The sequence below is a fragment of the Gallus gallus genome, chromosome 2 (genome assembly GCF_016699485.2).
Source record: "Gallus gallus isolate bGalGal1 chromosome 2, bGalGal1.mat.broiler.GRCg7b, whole genome shotgun sequence".
NCBI classification, from domain to species: domain Eukaryota; kingdom Metazoa; phylum Chordata; class Aves; order Galliformes; family Phasianidae; genus Gallus; species Gallus gallus.
Window position 1 is genome coordinate 31,104,955 of NC_052533.1, and position 20,859 is coordinate 31,125,813.

At 43.0% G+C, this 20,859-nt stretch overlaps 1 protein-coding gene across 4 annotated transcripts in view; it reads right to left on the reverse strand.

Moving 5' to 3' along the window:
• Positions 1–20,859, reverse strand: part of IGF2BP3 (insulin like growth factor 2 mRNA binding protein 3) — a 107,425-nt gene that overhangs the window by 47,441 nt on the left and 39,125 nt on the right.

The window sequence follows — 20,859 nt, forward strand, 5'->3', positions numbered from 1 at the left end:
ATCCAAACCGGCACGCAGTCTGCTGGGGCAAGACCGCTCCTTCAAAACATTATGAAGGCATTTGAATAGGCAAAGCCAGAGTGCAGTGGCTCAACACATTGCAACATGTGGTGATGGTGTTTTTCATCTTGTAGGCCCTTCAATACCCAGTTTACTGTCTCGTGAAACCACGACCATAGTCTGGAAGAATCAGAAAAATAAGTCTGGAAGCTGCTGAAGTCATTGTTTGCACACACCAGAAAGGCAGTGCCTGAAAACAATAACTCTGGCTTATTTACCACATCCCATACAAACCCTGGAGTGAATTCTTCTCCTGGGAACTTACAGTTGTAACCAAATGTTCAAAACTATTAATAAGTTTACCCTATAATACAGTTCTGTTTAGGTGGCATTACCAGGGTTTGAAGAATGTAAAACTGAACCACAGAGAACAAACCCAAAATTGTCAGAAGGAACTACTAATTGAGTGACCAATTTGGACACCAAGGGCTTCATTTTCCACTGAGCTCAGCACTTCTGTGCATTCAAAGTGCAGCTTCAAAGCTGCACAAAGCAGCAAGGAGAACCCTGCACTTCTGCAAGAGGGAACCAAGGCTCTTGACAGAAGACACCAACCACGGGACACACCACAAGTGACTTGCAGCAACTTCTGCCCAGCACCAGGTAGCCGAGGCCTGGTGTAGAATTCAGCTTTCCATGGCAGTCCTAACCAAAGGGGAGCGTTTTCCTCAACGTCTCAACTCACCACACACTTTCTTGATTTTATTTCCTTTTAATTGCCTGACCAAAGAGCCACCTACCAAGCCAAGGTCCCTCCCCTACAGCCCTAAGGAGGAACGGCAAGTCCTTTCTTCCCCTCACTCTCATTACTCAATACCTGAAGCATCTGATGAAAAAGAAAAAGCTGAGATGATGTGGGCTATTTCAACTTCAGCATTTCAAATTACGCAAAAAAAATATATAAGCAACTAAAAATAGATCTCAGGTAGAGCATCACAGGCAACCATGACTACAACCCTTGTAACCGATTCCACATACCACGTGTTTATAACTAATTCCAGATAACACTGCTCAACCGTTTAAATTTTTATACACAGACACATATATAAAATCAAAAGATGAGAGAGAGAACTAAATGCTTTAAAGCCATACCGGTATTCAAGAACAGCATTTAAAAGAACCTGCCTTAAATCTGCTAAGTCAAAAAAACATAAATAAAATATTAAAAAAAAAAATCACACAAATATGCTTAGCATGATTTACAGATGGAATAAAATCAGATTCCAAAGAAAAATTTATGAGGAATCCAACAAATGCAAGCAACGGGGTAAAACCATTACCTATGAAGATCAGCATCAGAAACACCCTTAACCCCCTCCCCCCGCCCCTATTTTAGCATACAAATTCATTATTGAATTCTCCCAGAGTGTTTTTCTAAGGGAGCTCTGAAAACAGAAGAAATTGCAAAATGAATTTTTGGGCCACAACACTGGAGGTGGAAATTAGGCCAGGTACTCAATTTGGCAGGCTGAGCATTCGTGTGCGCTTTTGCGTTCCCACATCACACCCTGAGCTGGAAAGTCTCCTGACCGTGCGATAGGGAGGGAAGATGAGTGCGTGTTACACTAAGGAGTTAGGGGATGCCAAAACATATATAAATAAATAAAAAGGAGGATCATCTTATCAATGCTGACAAATAGCATTAAATAGTGTCCAAGGTTAAAAAGAGTGCACGAGAAATGGTTAGAGAAAGGTAAAAACTTATTAGATGCATGGGTGGCCTCCTTCGTAAAGAGATTAAAGGCAGAAAGATAATTCAGTTTGGAAAGGAATGAGAGGGAATATGATACAGGTATTATGAAATAACGAATCATGTAGAGATGGCCAAATTGGCAGCTTCTATTCACCCTTCATCTAAATTAAATGAAAACAAGTTTGAAAACAGAGAAAACTATTTAAGCAACGTTATCTGAATGCAATTAAGCACCACACAATATCTGCCGCAATATTAATCCCCACTCTCCTCCTATTGAAACCACAGGAGCAGGGACAGATAACATCAGAGTTTATAAAACCAGGCCATCACTAACCCCAGCAGCCCGTGTTCCTGAGAGGTTGGGATGCACACAGAGGGCTCCCTGCACACAGCTGGGCATTGGGGTGCTGCAGGAAGCAGCAGCAGCAGCACAGCTCAGCCTGGTCCTCTGGATCTCACACCAGCTCAAGCAGAAACACACCTCTGCTTCTGCAAGCTCATTTAGACTTTGCCAAAGATAGGGCAGTTGTGGGGGGAATGACAAACAACTCTAACTATGAAAGTGTTACTATCCAGCAAGTATCTGTTGCCCAACTTAGATGATATGATAGACTGCACAAAAGCACAGGAGACAGCAAATTTTGAAAGCATGTTTGGAAAACAGACTGGGATAAAGGCGAGTTTTCTGCTTTTTTTTCCACAGTAGTGTTTGAATGCAACCAGTGCTCCTTTGCTAAGTCCTACACCATGCCTTAGAGGCTCCCAGCACGGGGCTGTCACAGTGCCTGCTGTGCATCCCCTCCATGGGGCAGGCTTTAGCATCCTGCTCTCACAAAAAGCCCATGAGAAAACGGTTCAGTTTTCCCTTCCCAAACCTTTCACTCTTCCCAATTTTGTCGACTCGGTACTATAATGGGAAACGTGGTCTTTTTAACTGGGAAAAGTGTTAGGGACAACTACATCTCCTACACACTTCACTCTTTTCTGCTGTGTGCACAGACGAAAAGGGCACTTTCGGAAGCTATTTTCCAGTAGTTATTATAAATTCTTGATGCTATTTCTTTATCACTCTACAGGGCTGCTGTTAGTCTGATACGTTTAGGTTCAACGTGATCATTCATTCAAAACAAAAATTAAACCTGCTTCTGTAAAGTTGGAAACCTGCAACTATGAAAGGAACCTGTCAGACTAAGAAAAAACAGTTCTTAAATCATCTTTTGGAACCCATCAACAATTGCAAGTTCCAAGAAATCTCTCAACAACGACAAGGATCACTTCACAGGGGCTGCATGTATGAGAAGCGCTTCTCCTGCAATAGCTGTGTTGGTACCTTTTAGAAACACAGCCAGGTTTGATACTGGGGGAAGCATGAACCATATCCCAACTGTAAGCGTTTCCTCTAGGATCTGCTTGTAACTATCTGAAAATGATAGAGCAAATCAGAGGAAAATCCTGTAAAACGGATTTAGGTTTCAGATTAACACAGATAAAAATAAAGTATGTTAGAACTCAGATGGTGCTCACATCCAAGGCATTCCTTCTACTATGCACAAGACTCTGGATGAAAAGCTTTCAGGAAATATCCTTAACAACCACTTTATGAATATCTTGGATCTCTTGGAACGTGGGGAAGAAAACCTGTAGGATGACTGAAGCATTTACTAGAGTTACAATTACAAGAGTCACCCATCCTTTACTTAAAAATAAGTCAGCTGTAAGATGCATTCCAGCAGCCCAAGTGGCAGCACTGCTGTGGTCCAGACAGACACTTACCAGGAGGTTTGGCCTCTGAGCAACTGGTGTCTGAAATGTAAGGGACCACTACAGAGAGGTTATCTTCATTTGACACATATGGGTTGCTGAATATTTACACAAAACACTCTACCATCGGGCTGACAGTGCATGAAAGGTACTATAACCAACCTCACCTACATTGTTACTATCCTGTCACAGAAAACACCTATACCTTCACGTATATCATCAGTAGCAGCCTCATAGCAGAAGGTGCAGCTCAGTGGCTTCAGTAGTCCCAGGTTTCAAGGACTGGAATTACTTTGAGACACAGTCAGGTCAAAACATACCTTACTATAAACCTCTGGACAGTACTAAAGCAGAGATGAGAGCTTTGCAAACAACAGCTGTTAAGCACTGCAAAAGCCTTCCAGCTGAGGAAACATGAACCTCAGAGCAAGTAGGGATCATGAGGCTTTTGAGTGTAGAAATTTTCTATGGTGAAAAACCAAACCACTATCTAGCAGATACACAGATTTAAACAAAGATACATGAAGACAGTAATAAAAACAAAGGCATATACTTAACATTTTTAAAGAAGCTGATTACTAAAAAAAAAAAAGTTATTTAGAAGGCCACCACAAGTTTAAGGGACATTACCATGAAATTGTGTAAACACACATTTGGCGAGATCCATGAGATTCCAAGGTCTCGCATAAAGGATCCCAGCATTATGGTCTATGCTTATACCGTTAGACCTATACATCTCCAAACAAAACAATTCAGTTTGAATACTAATGCTAGATAACAGCTTGCAGCCTATCAATTACTTTTAAGTGTCAGTTGTGAATGAGCGATCAACTGACAAGCCAGATGCCTGGAACAACCCAAGGAGAAGAGCCACAGCTAAACAAGTTGCCCACAGTTTGTGTTACCATGTTTTGGAAGGAATCTGCATCTACCTCCATGCACTCAGAGCCTCCTATAAAAAAATTGGAAGAGTTTTCCATTTGTGACCCCACAGAGTGTATTCAGTCACCAAATACCTCCCTAATTTTATTGGGCAGCCTCACTATTAATTGGAGAAGAAAAATAAAACCCAGGCAATCATAAAGGAGATAAGCTTACACTGTTCTGCTTTCTCTGCAGTAATTATTACTTGATATATTGAATTGAAGTTCCTGGAATTGAAGTTCTTGGAATTCATAGAGGAAAGAGCAACTACAAACCAACATGTTACGTTGTGAGATGGTTCAGTTTTGTTTGTTTCCTAATTCAAAGGGGATTGCTTACCTGCAAAATATTTAGATCCCTACAGTTCCTCAGGCATATGTAAGAAGAAAGAACACAAAACATCAAACACCACACAGCAGAGGCCTGCTCTGTTATGGTTCCAGAGTCCCCACAGCAAAGTTTACACAAGTCTCTGTCTTACATTTTGTAGTCAAGTTTTACATTGGACTAAATAATCAGCTCTGTCCCACACATCAGGTTTTAGCAACTAAAAGAGCCATTAGAACTGTCCTTTTAAAAAAAAGTCACTCTTGTACAAACATCTAGGTGGTTTGGTAGAATTAGGTGCCAGACAAACATGCTTTGCTTTAAATAAGCCTTCTTCCCAGAAAGCTGGGCACTCATTTTCAGTACAACTTCCCTTGAGCTCCGACACTGGCACTGCAAGCATTCAGCTAAAGAGCCTGGTCTTGTTTCACTGCTGCACCAACACAGGTAGCTCTGCAAGCCATCCTCTACTCAAAGTGCTCCAACTCCCTACAGCAGTACTCCCTTGAATAGGAAACAAAAACATCTAATAGTAACAAATGAAAAGTAAAGGTGAACAATAATGAAGGGTACCGAGAAGTTGTATGCCATTTACCACTTTCACATTTACTACAGAAGGAATTACCTCCTCTTGTCAAAAGAGCTTTTCCTCTTTAAAAAAAACTTACAATTTAAATTTTTGACATAGAAGAAGTCAGCTTTTGTTTAAAATAAGGGAAGTGGGAGTGTAAATCCTCAGTTTATGCCTGTATGAATATACACTTCATTCTGATTTTCCTCTGATTCATAGTGAAATCCTCAGCCCAGCAGAAGGGGAACTAGATTTTGAAGCAGAGGAAAAGAGTACTTCAGAGCTTTGCAATTGACACAAGAAGAAAGAGAAGGCGGTGTAAGAGGAACTAAGAAATCTTGGTCAATCACTCGCTGAATATTTAGGGAGCCACAGCTCTTCAATCCCCATCCATGGCATCTGGATAAGAATGAAATATATGATACTTGGAGCTTAACGTGCAAGAAATAGTGGAAGAGCAGGAGAAAACTTGATTCCAAGTCAGAACACATGTTTTGCATTAAACAGCAACTAGGCATAACAAAGGCAAGAGGTAGCCTGTGCCTCACAGAGCTTACAAAGCATAGCCAACAGGTACATCAGGGAGGTTGCCCAAAGAGGTAGTGAATGCCCCATCCCTGGAGACATTCAAGGTCAAGCCGAACAGGGCTCTGAGCAACCTTGTCTAGCTATAGGTGTCCCTGTTCATTGCAGGGGAGTTGGACCAGATGACCTTAAGAGGTCCCTTCCAACTCAAAAGATTCTATGAACAACCAAATGGGGAAATATCAGAAGAAGAAAAATGAAAACATTCAGCTCGTGTTCTGGTTCAGTTTCTCCCATCCAACCTGGACTGCAGCTGTAGCCTGGCAGAAGTGAAAAATCAGTCCAAGCACTGAAAAAGCCCAGCCCAGCTGAGCAGTGACAGCATCACAGCCACTGCTTGGACTTCTAGGGCTGGGAGCACACGGGAGAAACTTCTGAGAACTGGATCTTTGACTGATCCAGTTGTATTTGTTGAGTAGGAAGGGATAATGGTGGAGAGACTGCCTGCTGTTGAAATAAGTATTTCCAAAATAAGAAAGGCAACACACAAAAAAGCCCTCCAACAGTGCTGGAGCTGCACTACAACCCATCTGGAGTAGATATGGAGATGGGGTCCCACCTCAGCAGCTGGCCTGTGAGTGTGCAAGAGTAGCTTCTAGGGTAAGCAAGGTAGATTGAATGCAATGGAAGAAACGGAAGAAAGCAGGAGCAGAGATTAATACACATTCTCTCCTAATCTCATATTGCAGCAACCTTCCCACACCCCAGTCCGCAGTTTCAGGGCAACAGAAATAGCTCAGCATACAGAAGCAGCCACATGCTAAAGCTTCGGTGTTGAAAAGCACAAGACAAGGCACTGGTGACATGATTTTCATCATCCACATAGTCAAAAGGAGCAACAAGGAAAAAATGGAAGCGTGACAGTTGGGACCCTCTCACAAAGCATAGCAGAGCTGCACTCTGTAGAGATGCTCCAAGATGCTCCTCAGACAAGAGCTGACTGAATAAAGACGGGCCTGCTGCAAATGTTGTACTACGAAGACAGGTTCTTAAATTATGAATAACGGACACAAGATACAAACAGTACAGCATCCCAGAGGAGATGCAAAATACTTTAAATGCCAAGAAAACAAACAAGAAAATCCTACCCACCCTCTTCCCCCGTGAAGCTAGCAGCAAATTTCACAACAAGAATCCAGAACTTGTCAGTAGCTCTACATAAAATATGCATGCTGAACAGGAGTGTTTGTGCCAGCCCAGCTGATGGAAGCACCAGAAACAGCCCACTTAGCAGACTTTCTCCTCATTACTGTGTTAGAACAGTAACCGAGGACACCCTTCTTCCAGATGCTTTTTTCTGTTATAAAGAGCCCCGCTGCTTCTGGGACCTTTTAGCAGCACTTTTAAAGGCTGCTGACAGAAAGTGGATTTAAGAGATTCTGACTGGGAGGCCACTGTGCTGTCCCCTCCAGGACATGGCACCACACGTGTTGCTACCTCTGCCTGGCAGTGCAGTGAGAGCCCCAGAAGCCAGGTCAGAAACCTGAATGCCCTTTGCTAGGCTTCAAGATATACACATCCCGTGCTGCCCCAAAAATACACACGTTTGGCCAGTATTCCACATACCAGTGGTGAAATTATTTTGCCCTCTGCCTATCCATGAGGACACTTAACTTTCAAGCTAGCATAAATAGCAAGCTCAGCTATGGCAGAGGAACATCTTACGGGATGGGATAACACAGCAGCACGTGGAAAGCAATACCCCAACGAGGTTTGGCAGCAGGTCAATGGCACTCACTTGAGCTTCTGTTCAGACACACAGCTTTGAGAATTTGTTTTTGTAAGATTCAGCCTTCTAAAAACCTCTCTATGAGAAATGATCTTTACCGTCTCTTTATTGCTTGAGCACACACCACATGGCCATACTGTGTTGGCTTCCAACAAGACCAGCCCAGAGCAGGAGGAATGCCTCCCTTTCCAGCCTTCCTCTTTAATTTTAGCGTGCGCACGGCCCTGCTGCCAGGGCAGGCTGTGCCAGGCCAATATTTGATTTGTAAACAGACACTGCAACAAGCTCATCTCTGCTGCAGGCTCTGAGCGATCTGCTCTTGCTCCCAGCCAGCACGTGGGAAGACTACTGCACATAGCGTTATCTGAAACGGTGAGCTTTCGCAAGGAAGAGGCTGATAGTGAGACACGCATACTTCTCACGTGTGTTCTTTATTTCCACCCCACCTCCCCCCCTCAGTGACTATATTAGCTTTTCCTAGAAGTGGAGAAAAAAATTCATTGTCATGCTTCAGCTCAGGCTGGGCAAGGTTCAGGAACAAAACCCAGTTAAGACAGACACGCTTTGCCTGCACACACTACAACATGTGCAGGGTGTGTCTTTTTTATACTAAATAAAGGTAATAATGCTTTCCAATTTGATAAAAGAAATTCCCCCAAGGTTAACGCTTCAAAAAATATGAACAGACTGCGACAAGGAGAGCTATGGGTTTTGTTCTGCATCTCCCACCTACACAATGCAGGGCTCCTTTTAACCTGAATTAGCAATGACCATTGTAACTTCTGAAGTGCACACCAGACATTATCATTGCTAAACTTAAGAGTTGAGTTTGGACCCTGTTTTACTTTTTTCTTCTCTCTCTTTTTTGGCAGCCAATTAGATATGCCATCTTTGATATCAAATTTCAGTATATTGGGATCTTCTCAGGTAAAATATTCAAAAAGTGTTTGTGTTCATTTCTGGGTGCCCAGAGACCAACGTTTCTTTCAACTTGTTTTTTAACTTACCCCTTTCAGAAGAACTGGGGGAGAACCAAGTAAATGTCAATCTATTTCTGGATGGGAAGACCAGATTGTAGTTACTAATGCACCAGACTGCTTGACTCTGGCAATCATGCCCCTAAACTCACCTCAATGCTAGTTGCAGTGCTTTCTTCCCCTCCTCTCTTCCTTTTCCCTTCTGCTGGTCTTGCCTAAAACTATTAAGGACACACCTTTTCCTTAATATATTCACAAGAGCAAGAGGTAACACTAACCTGGGATAAACAATAACAGGTACTTAAAAGGTAGCAATGGGCTTTCCATTTAAAAAAAAAGTATGACTTATTGATAAAAATGCAAGGCTCAGTTCAAAAAGTCGGTCTTTAACAACCAGCTAGAGAAGAAAATTGCTGCTCACATGCCATTGACAAAGAACTTGGGACTCCAAACAATGATGCTCTTATGATATCATGATCCTCACTGTATTAGCAGCATCAAAACTACCATTAAAAGCTTCAGTGCCCATGGTATTTTTATGCCTTCAGACAAGAACTCAGGAAACAATAGTTCAAGAGGTCTTTGTCCAAATTCTGGAAAAAGGAAGCCTGATTTATCTGCACTTTGACTACAGCTGTAACAGTATGTTACACAAATAGCCGGTCCTTAATTAAAGAAAGAAAGCCAAACGTGTACTTCCACTTCCTTTCATCTGCTTCTTGTTAACGTACAGGTACCAATATCTCCAACCGGATTTTCATCACTAAAACTAAGAGAAACAAAGCGAGCTTTAACCAGAACAATATGGAGATAGCAGTGTGCTCACCTCAAGCTGCACCACGTGAGAATGAAAAACAGGAATGCTTCACCAGTACAAATATAGTTGTTGTATTAACCATATTAGTATGTTCTCCTGGAAACCGCTCACAAACATTCAGGCTGGTCCTAGCAGTTGACAGACATAAATCTTAGCAAGTTCAGACTCAGGATCATTTTAGAAAACTGTTCACAAAGATGGCCCTGCCTCCCATTCTCTCCACTCTCTCGGACAGGTCCACATCATGGAAGCTACAGATGTGGGTTCCAACCGCTAATGCTTGAATACATGCAGCTGACTGCTATTTCATGTTATTTTAAAATCAAAAGCTTAGCTACCCTTACTTGATAAATATTTCTGAGTATAGATGCATATATATATACACACACAACACATACATATTCATTCAAATTCCACCCACCTGCAGGATAGCAAGACTAGAGCATGGAAAAGCAATCTGGTATGAGAAGATGTATCACGAGTGAAAACATTTGCTGTGGGATGCATGCAGAGCACACATCTTAAAGAATTAGTGTTAGCGTAAGATGAATAACGCTCATCTCACTTATGCGATTGGCTCATTTAAAAGGTGACATCTCGAAGTCTGGTAGCACATACGGAATATTGTTTACTCAATTCAGCCTCTCATCATACACTTAAGCTACTTGATAAATACAGCTCAAGCTGATCTCTAAAAAGATATGCAGAATGAAAACACGCCTCAGCCAAAGTGGAAAAAACATGACCAGAACTTATATCAGCAAGTCAGTCGGGAGAAGTTTTATAACAGCTCAAAAGATGCAGTCTTAAAGCTCAGATTTCTTCATCCCCTCATTCTCTATACTGTGACTAAATACTGGACAGAAACACCAAGAGTAGCTCATTCACAAACAGCAGTGTAGTTGTTGTATGCACTGGTGGGCTTCACGTCCACTTAATTGTGCCTCCTACAGAGACAGAAATCCAGTACTTACACACCACACACAGGTGCTCCCTTAGCCTAAAACTGAAATATTTGCAGTGTTTTTTTTTTTTTACTACTTTGAAGAGGAACATGGCAACCAGGACAAACTCAAACTCGTGCGTAAATAGCATTGAATTAAAACAAGTGATTTAATGGCCTATGTCCACACTTGCAAGATGAGGTCCAGAACTTGTCCCTTAACAGTCTCAGCAGCCTGACTTGAGAAGCAGGGTTGATCTGATGAACCTTGACAGAAATTGGATTTGACTTCTAGTGTTTGTACCCCAAATTCTAGGGGCATGCATCACCACCACCAACGCCATGCAGTACCTCAACATGTCACTTAATCTAGCTGGAAATACCATCATCTGCACCTCAGTAACTTCAAGAAAAGCATACACGTCTCTACCTCTGGAGATATTGTAACTGTGAATAAATTTTAAGCAGACTCACTATCAGAAATATCCTTCCCTTATTGCAGCAAATTTAATTACTGAAGCCCTCTACAATTTCACTTATCTACAACAGATATTAAAACATCTCAGGCACTTGATGATTGATATGCTGACCTCAAGTCCTTCTTGGGAAGATGTTTTTTGTTGGGTTTTTTATTTCCCCTTGCTGAAGATGCCCTTAAAAACAGTCCTCATGCTCTGTGTGACACCATGGCACTTGAGGAGCAAGCCCAGGGCTGCAGAGCCCAGGACAAAAATACTAAGGTGGCAGAACCAGCTGAAATGAGAACGTTTGTCTCAAAGGAGGTGGCAGTATGGAGAGAAGAAAATGACCCAGAGCCATTTCCCTCAGCACTGAGAAATCTCATCTGCTAGAACTCTCATCTCCACAAATATCATTTGAGGCATCAGTAACTGGTTTAGCATAAGCCTATATCCATCAAATTCATGAATAAATTTCACCTTAAAATCACCAAGATACTTCAGAAAGAGGATGCTTAGACTAGGCTCTGCACTCCATCATTCTCTATTGCTTTTGAAACAATACTACGGCGCTTGTAAGCTCTTCAGTTTCATTCCCAGTTTGAGCCAAGTATAAAGTGCAAGTTATGCTGCATTAGAAGATAAATTGGAACGTAAAGCAAATACAATTTGTTAATATAAATCTATGTGCAAGCGCATAGACAAAATGTTATCATCCATCTATTACACAGTTCACATACTGGGGGAGCAGACTTACATGAATACAGACAGCTGTGTAAACACACTTGAAGTTTAAACACAAAACATGCAAGGAAAGAAAGTAACGCTGAAAAAGTAATACATTTTCCTTTCCTTTAGCTTCACAAATATTTTTCTAATGCATTCATAAATAGACTTGTAAAGCATCTTGGAAGCAGCATCAAGTAGGTATGCAGTAGTTTGAGGAAAGAGAAAAAGCTCTAGACCTGGGGGAAGCTACATGGAGCTTATGGCAGCTATAAGCTGTAAATGATTATGAAGGTTTGGGTTTATTTCATTTTGGGGATGGGGTCTTGCAGTATATTTCTCCATTGATATTTGAAGTCTGTTAATACAGCACTGGGAATCAACTAAAAAAAAATATACTGGGAACATTGTAGAACAGCAAGTGATAGCACAAGAACACTGTCACCACTTGTGATAGTGCCAAATGCAACAGAAGACAACCTGTTTGTAGCAGAGATGCACTGAGATAAACTAACAGAGACTACAGCTGTAAGAGTGCTTACAAACTACAAGATTAAAAAAGCAGTGAATTTTCTAACTTGGATGTCAGAAGTTAAATTCCTTAACCCAGAACAAGTCAGCAGCAGAGCTTAGCATCTCTGGCCCTTTAAGCAGAAAGACCAAGTATCCCGTTTTAAAGAGAGGTCTGATCTAATTGATATAGCTACATAAAACCAGAGCCCCCCAGGTATATTAGATTCATTTCTACTACACAACAAGACTTGCATCTGTGTAGCATTTAAATTACACTGGCAACTACATGAACCCTGCTTGCACACAGCCCGAGTCCAGTAACAAGCACACAACTAATCCGGTAACAGAGCTGACCACGTGAGGGCATGGCCGTCTGTATGACGACTGCCATGCACATTTCTGCTGTAGTGTGTCATGTTCCTCCCTTGTTAAAAGCACCAGCACAAAGCCATGTGTGTGGAGTACACGCCTGTTTACAACAATAACTTCCCCAGAAATGCTCAGCAGACCATAGAGCTGGCAACAAGGGGCAGTGGCCATGAGCAGTGCCACAAAGAGCTTGTGCCCTCCTGCAGCCAGCATCAACTTCACCACGTGTCACACAGGCTCTCCCAGCAGAGGTGGTCATCATGTGCACAAGCGTATTCCTGAGTCCTATCCTTCCTCTTTGCTTTGTCCCAGCCATGTGCCATTTGTGCATCTACTGCAAAATGCCTGAAGGGGACATTTACAGGAGAGTTTTCAGAGTTAGTCATGATTTAGAAACGCACAGCTTAACTTGGGCAGCTTTACATCCTTGTCTCTGTCTTTTAACGCTGTGTAATTTGCACTTTATGTCGGTTCAAGCTGGGAAGAAAACTAAGTACAGCTTGCAGACCTGCAGTTGTACTTCTAAAGCAATAGAGAATGATATGCAGGCTCTAATCAACATTTTTTGCAAATAGTGAAATTCATTCTGGAATATGAGGGATAGTGGTGTCTGAGAATCCCATGCAAAGTTGAAGGTTAGCGTAAGGTGGGATGCAGTGCAAACAGTCGGTTTGCTTGCAAGGGCAATCAGTTTGGAATAAGCTACATGACGTTTGCAGAGATAAGACTTAGTTTTCCTAGAACTTCCCTTGAGAGCAACACCTTTTCCCATCCATGTCACTTGCTGGAGCCCTGCCTGCTGCCCCATGCCACCATCTGGAGATGTCCCAACTGCCACAAAGGCACCTGCAGCACAGCATGAACAGCCCTCCTCAGCCTGCAAAACGTGGCCTTCCAGAAACAACTCAAAGTCCTGGGGTCACATCACCTACAAAAGAGAAGCCTGAAGAAAGTTGATCTTTGGATGAACCTGAGATGGTAGAGAGAGGCTTCCAAGGGCTGGGACAAGCAGGGGTAGATGCAGAGGGCAGCTCCTTGCGTGCATTGGCCAAGCGCACTTCTTACAGGGCCCTCAGCCTCATACACCCAGCTCCCCGTATCCTGCTTCCCTGTCTGGAGCACAACAAGCCCAGTTCAGGCGCAAATGGGAGCTTTGTACTGAAATAAATCCTGGGTTGTACTCCAAGGGATCCCTCCCTGCAGGATCAGGCAAAACGCCATTTGGCAACGCTGCAAACTGCCTGGGTCAGAACTGCAAGTTTTGAGGAATGCATCGGAGAGACATATAGAACCCTTCACACGATATACACATCGTCACACAGTGGGAAATGTTTTCATTGGCTTCAATAGTTCAGCTTTTTTTTTTTCAAAAAGGGACGATAAATGCACAGTCAAAAATAGACAGCTTTAGCTAATACTGCTGATTATTTCTCCAACCACATCACAACCACATCTGAGTACTTTCAGTAACAGTGACAATAACAAGCGAGAAGGTAAGAACAAATGTGACTTCACAAGCGGAGCAGCAGTGTTAGAAATCCTCACAAAAGCAGCAGCATCACACAGAAGGAGCTCAGATGTGTTAAAATGACTGAATATGCCCCCCCCCAACCCCCACAGGAGATTAAAAAAGTTACTGAGCATTATGAACAGATACGCCACGTACTGAACTTCGGTCACGTAAAGAAGAGATAAATTGGGAGCTCTATGTACTGGACTCATATACAAAAAGCAAAGTGACATCCAAGTATTTTAGAATCCCTACTTGCTTTCAGGAAAAAAACGTGACCATTCATATGATTGCTTAAGTAGGAGAGCATCTTTTTAGACAAATAGGAAGCCTGAGAGCTTGTAGTGATTTCAAGCAGTCCTATTTTTAGAAGCGTGTGTCAAGGGCACATGCCTAGAAAGCGCTTTCACTGCTTCAGCAGTTTGCAGGAAAAACAAGGTAGACAAGCACATGCGTATTTACAGACAGATGAGCCCAAGTCTCATGTGTGAGCAATCACATGGGGTCGTTTCAGTTCTGCCAGGTGACTCATGGAGCAGCCTCCGCTCTCTTGCCACAGTGCCAGCCCAGTGCCACACAGAGATGTGGGTGGCATGGGCAGGGGGCAGACGGTGGCATGCAATCCCAGGGCACCAGAACAGGCTGAAAGCACGTGGATTAAGTTACATTCTTCCTAATGAAAATTCAATAATATGGGTAGGCAATAAAGGGTCTGCAAGCAAAAAAAAGATAAGATAGCAAACAGCCATCAAAAGCCTTGTATTCCCAGTTGTTTTCTACTTTGCGTTCCACCTACGACAATTTGTTAAATAGTTCAGTCCATCTAGCATCAGCTGCAAAAAAAACCACAAAAACAAAATCTTTCATCTGTGGATGAAAGTCTGCACAGTCCTTTAAAGGAGGCAAGAAGCCTGACCATCTTGGTCATTGTTTCTAATACTGTTTTCAAGTATTGAGTTCAGTTTTAGACCACTCACTACAAGAAAGACATAGAGGCCCCAGAGCGCATCCAGAGAAGGGCACTGAAGCTGTGAAGGATCTGGGGCACAAGTGGTGAGCAGCTAAGGGAACTGGGATTGTTTAGTATGGAGAAGGAGAGCCTCAGGGGAGACCTTAATGCTCTCTACAACTGCCTGAAAGGTCATGGTGAGGTGGGGGTCAGCTTCTTCTCCCGGGTAACAGTGATAGGACAACAGGTAATGGCTTCCAGTTGCACAAGGGGAGGTTCAAGCTGAAAAATTTCTTCTAAGAATGGCGATCCCAGAGAGGTGGTGGTGTCACTGCCCCTGGAAACGTTCAAGAAATGTGGAGATATGGAACTGAGGGACATGGTGGGGATGGGTTGGGGTTGGAACAGATAATCTCAGAGGTTTAACTTCTGTGGTTCTATGACTTAATGCCTCCTAAGTCAGACCACAGTCCATACTATAACATCACTCATTATCCAGTTGATCTTATTTGTTAATACAGTTACCAAACAACATTTCCTTAATACTTGAATGCTCAACCTTCTACCTTCAAGAAATACCTATGCACCTGCAACTACCACAAGCACTGTTCCAGAAAAGTTCACTGCAATTTTTCCAAGTCTCCCTTATGTAAACTATCAGTTGAATAGTTTGAAGTAAATTCCTTAATGTGCAGCGCTAATAGAGTTAGGCTACTCCTAAATACACTTTAGCTGATGAACAGCACAGTGAGGAGAGCAACAACTACTAAATGATCACAGAGCAGCCCAGGTTGAAAGGGGTCTTCAGCCATCACCTGGCTTCAGCCGCTCATGAAGAAGGCTGCTCTATTGACGTTACCTTACAGCCTCTTGAGTCCTGTTTTGAAGATGAACACAACTGCTGTGAAAGTACAGAAGATGGGATATCCCTTCTGCCTCTCTTCTGCTGGTACAGTGGTGCCAGAAGAGCTGAGCTCGGGCCATTTGTGAGCAGTTTAACAAACGCTTTTGCCTGAGGCAAGGTCTGATAGCCAAAGGCTCATCAGTCAAATTAGAAATTTGGCAAGAAGGCATGCTGTATGTAAATGAAACAGAAGATGGCAAAGCACCGAGCCTGAAGCATGGCAATAAACAGAGGTAAATACAAATTAAGAATTTAATAGGACAAACTAAAAAAAACCAAACAACATTCTACCTGAAGGTACCAAAGAACTTCTGTATCCAAAAGCTGTCTGCTATTTCAAGTAATGTTAATGCCTATTGCACCAAGAAACCTTTTCACACCTCACAGCACACTAACAAGGAACAGGAACACAACGGCAAGTAAGCGTTAGCAGCCCATGTTGTACTCTTCTTATGAAAGCAGAGACCAAGACTAACTGTCATATGTCTCCAGTGGAAGAAGCATCTGTTTGGCCACTATACAGACTGAAGTCAGAGGACAATTACGAAAAAACCTCATCAGTTCAGTCCCATGTAGAAACTGCTTTTATGGCCTTGCCTGGTGCTACTCTCCTGCATGCTGCGCTGTTCTTAGGGCAGGAAACAAGGACAGAGCAGGAACAAGTATGAGACGTTATTGTTGCCAGCAAAGCCAGCAAACAAGTACAAACGAGGGAGAAAGAAAGGTAGAGAGATATTTGTATCTCCTCTTGGCTGCATTGGTAAATAAGCTGCTGAGCAGTACAAATCTTACTAATTTTCCATAGGAACAGATGTTCACCAAACAACATTTCACTTTTAACACTTGCTTGTAGAAAATGCATTACACAGAACACACTACTAGAAGAATGACAGTAAACAGAGCAAAACAAAACCCAGTTCCAAGTTACAAGATATTTTTGTGCCTGTTTAAAGAAGATGGGATAGAGGCTTAATCCTCACACTACGGTTTCTCTCCTGAGACATCTAGGTGTAATTGCACTCCCATACCATTTCTCAGGCCATCCTACAAATTATAGGCTACACTTCAGCAAAACAGTCCAGCATAGCTGTTTTGTGATCATCCACACAGCTTGCAGTTAACTCTATCTTTAGATGCATCTCTGCCGAAAAACCGCCCTGCAAAAGCCTGAAGAACACAGGTGAGGAGCACAGGTAATTCACCCTCGAGTCCAAGCAAATAGGAATTTGCTGTAGCAACACGATCTAAAACCTTAAACTCCAGTGCTGTTTGGATATCCTTGCCCTCCGGCCCCAGTCACACAGAGCATAAATTGTCCCACCCTGAGCCACCTGGACTCTGCTCCAGACTCATGGCAAGCCCTGGCCCACAGCAAAGTGACACAGAGACAGAGGCACAGGGGAGCAGAGCTCTCCTGGGAAAGGCTCGTAGAAGAACAGGTGGGAGTCAGGGAGAGAATCATAGAATCAACAAGATTGGAAATGACCTTAAAGACCATCCAGTCCAACCACCCGCCCACCACCAATATTTCCTTACAGAACCATGTTTCTTAGTTCCACATCTCCACATTTCTTGAATACCTCCAGGTGCAGTGACTCCACCACCTCCCTGGGCAGCCTGTTCCAGCATCTGATCACTCAGGAGAAGAAATTTTTTCTAACATGCAACCTGAACCTCCCCGGCACAACTTGAGGACATTTCCTCTCATCCTGTCTCTAGTTACGGGGGACAAGAGGCTGACCCTCACCTCACCACAACTTCCTTTCAGGCAGTTGTAGAAAGCATTAAACTCTCCCTGAGCCTTCTCTTTTCTCAGCTAAACAATCCCAATTTCCTCAGCCACTCCTCATAAGACCTGTGCTCCAGACCCTTCATAGCTTCATTGTCCTTCTCTGAATACACTCCATGGCCTTGACATTTTTATTGCAGTAAGGGGCCCAAAACTGAACACAGTATCGAGGTGCAGCCTCACCAGGGCTGAGTACAGAGAGATGATCACTGCCTTGCTCCTGCTGGCAACTCTATTTCTGATACAAGCCAGGATGCCATTGGCCTTCTTGGCCACCTGGGCACACTGCTTGCTCATGTTCAGCCAAGAGTCAACCAGCACCCCCAGGTCTGCTTCTTCCACAAAGTCTTCCAGCCACCCTGCCCCAAACCTGTAGCACTGGTTGATGTTGTCGTGGCCAAAGTGCGGTACCTGGCACTTGGTCTTGTTGAACTTCATCCCATTGGCCTCAGCCCAGCGATCAGCCTGTCCAGGTCCCTCTGAAGGGCCTTCCTACCCCCAGGCAGATCAGCATATCCTCCCAGCTTGGTGTCATCTGCAAACTCACTGAGGGCACACTCAATCACCTCATCCAGGTCATCAAAAAAAGATATTAAACAGGATGGGTTCCAGTACTGACCGTCGGGAAACACCGTTTGTGACCAGTCACCAACTGGATTTAATTTCATTCATCACCACGCTCTGGGCCAGGCCCTCTAGCTGGTTCTTTACCCAGCAAAGAATGTGCAAATAAACAGCAAAGGGGAAAAGCAGCAGCAAGGTACAGGAACATCAGTGTAGAGCTACATAAAGCTGAAAGAATCAAAGTTGTGGTCAAAGCTGTAACTTTCCACCACCTCAAACATAAGTCACTTAAGAAATAGAATATTAATTCAGAATGAATTTGCCTAGAAAGCAAATGCTTATTTTAAAGGACCACCTGCCTTTTATATAAAACATACTAACTTTCCAGTGGCATCTGCTAAAGCTGTGTGGCAAACATTAGACAGTGTCTGACAAATCAGTGGCTTGCTTACAATTCATGGTCCAATGTTTATAAATGAACACTGGTAAAATATGTCTTATTTTAAACTTTGACTTAATGCTTTAAATCTTTATTGAAAGTCTTCTGAAAGGATGGGGTTTTTTTTTGGTGTTTGGGTCTTTTTTTTTTGAATACTCAAATGAGCAGTTTCTGATAGAAGTTTCACACAAAAATATGCAACTTTAAAATAAACCAAAGTAAAATGAGTAAAATTATTTCAAGCTATGATTACATACGTACAGAAAGGCCAAGCTGAGAAAAGCACCCTGGTGTCACTTCTTCCATGAGCCACTGAATTTGGAGTTCTCATTACTTTAAGACCAGCCAAACGCTTGTCTCTAAATCTGCAGAATTAACTTCTGCTAACTGGAAGGTATAAAGGCAACAGTACTCCTACAAGAGACACTGCTTGAGTGCAGAACCCAGCCTCCATTGGTTGTTTTCCCTATAATGCCATGAAAACACACCTTTGGAGCAGGGTTGCCAAGTAGGGAGACACTTCTGAAATGAGAGGACATCCGTAAAGTGTTAATGCTACTCAATTCCTATGAATGTAAATGAAAAATATCTTCCAGAAGATCTAGAAGATCCTCTCAGTACGTCCAACGTTCTCATTAAAATAGCAAATGAAACAGTGATTCATATAGCATACCAGAAGAAGCCTCACACTGAGTAAAAGAAACTACAGCAAATGTAAGATACAGAGCTTTAACTCCATGCTTTTTCTCAAGCTTTGTGACAGTTGAAGCTTCTTTTCCTTTTGCTAAGATGACCACCAATGGTCAGCCAAGGTGACCACCAGCGTTCAGACAAGGAACCCTGAAACAAAGGGAGAGAGAAAGCTACACACATTGAATCAGCAAAGACAACAACCTCTCTCACTGAGATGATGTACAAGTTAGAAGTAAATCAAAGTTTAATCCTGATTTCAGTACAATAAGAAGAAATTATTTCATACAACAACCAACCAAGAAGTTACCAGAACCTTCAGCCAAGCTTCATTCTGGCGCTGCCTTTAAGCCGCACGTCTGCCCATGTTTTTTGTAGAGCTTTTGAAGAGCTTGGCTGTCCTGACACCAGCAACAAAGCATGAGAGGTGGGCAGTTCTGGGTAAGGCAATGGTTAGAAGGAACCCACTGAAAGCGACTTCCAAAACAACTTGGAAAAAACACATTAAGAATATATTTCTCATACAGAGAATCAAGTTTCACTTTTACTATACTGCTTTTAAACCATTAATGAGTCATCTCTTAAATCACTATCTATTTTTATAAGGGATTATTCACACAGTAAACTAGATTTCATAAAGTGTAACTGTACACATTCCCAATGCAAACTATTTTTCCTCCCTTAGCCTAATTATCACTGCACAGGATTTTATTTATTTTTTAATTTGCTCATTAATGAACATTTACCATAGAGGCTTTTCCCCCCACCTCACAGCAAGTCTTACTGTGTGTGCCAGATTTTCCTCTCTACCAGCAGAGCTTTCTACCAAAGCCAATGGCCAGCGATCAAGAGAGCGCGGTGCAGCAGAAGAACATAAAAAGCAATTAGTGGTAAAGTTTTTGTAGGTTGTGTCATTTTGTGTTCCTTCCATGCCTTCCCGGGGCAGCAAAGACTTCATTAGAACAAACTTCAGACAAAGACAGCCTCCTACAGTCACTGCCCACTTGGATTATTCTTAATCTTAGTGGCAGCACAGCAATTTTTACTGATCGCTTGTTTGAGGAACACCCAATTTCTGCCATGTTTATTTTGGGCCGTCACTGAGGGAGGGAGGAGCACAGCCAAGCGGGCAGCATCCCAACCCAGATCACACAGAAGGCGGTATCCGCACTCGAGGAACGGCACTCGGCTTACTCCCCGCGCCAGGGAGGGCCGTGTGCCTTCGGCCTCGCTGCAGGGCTCCTGCCAGGGAAGGCTGTGCACCCACACCCTGCCCAGCCACCGAGACCAGCACAGCCCCAGCATGGCCCCTTCTGTCAGCTACAGAGCAGCATGGGCGACCTTGGCAGTGCAGCACTGTGGGCTAGGCCATGAGGAACGCAGTCAGCCCAGTGCTGCTGAAGGGGCTGTGAAGAGCTGCAAAATGCAGTGAATTCCTCTATAGGCAATAGGGGATGCTGCCACAGACCTCTGAACAAACACCACGCTGCAGACTTCTAAAAAAGTAGTACATTCCTCACCCAAACCGAACTAGAAAGCCTCAGATGTCAAATACCTT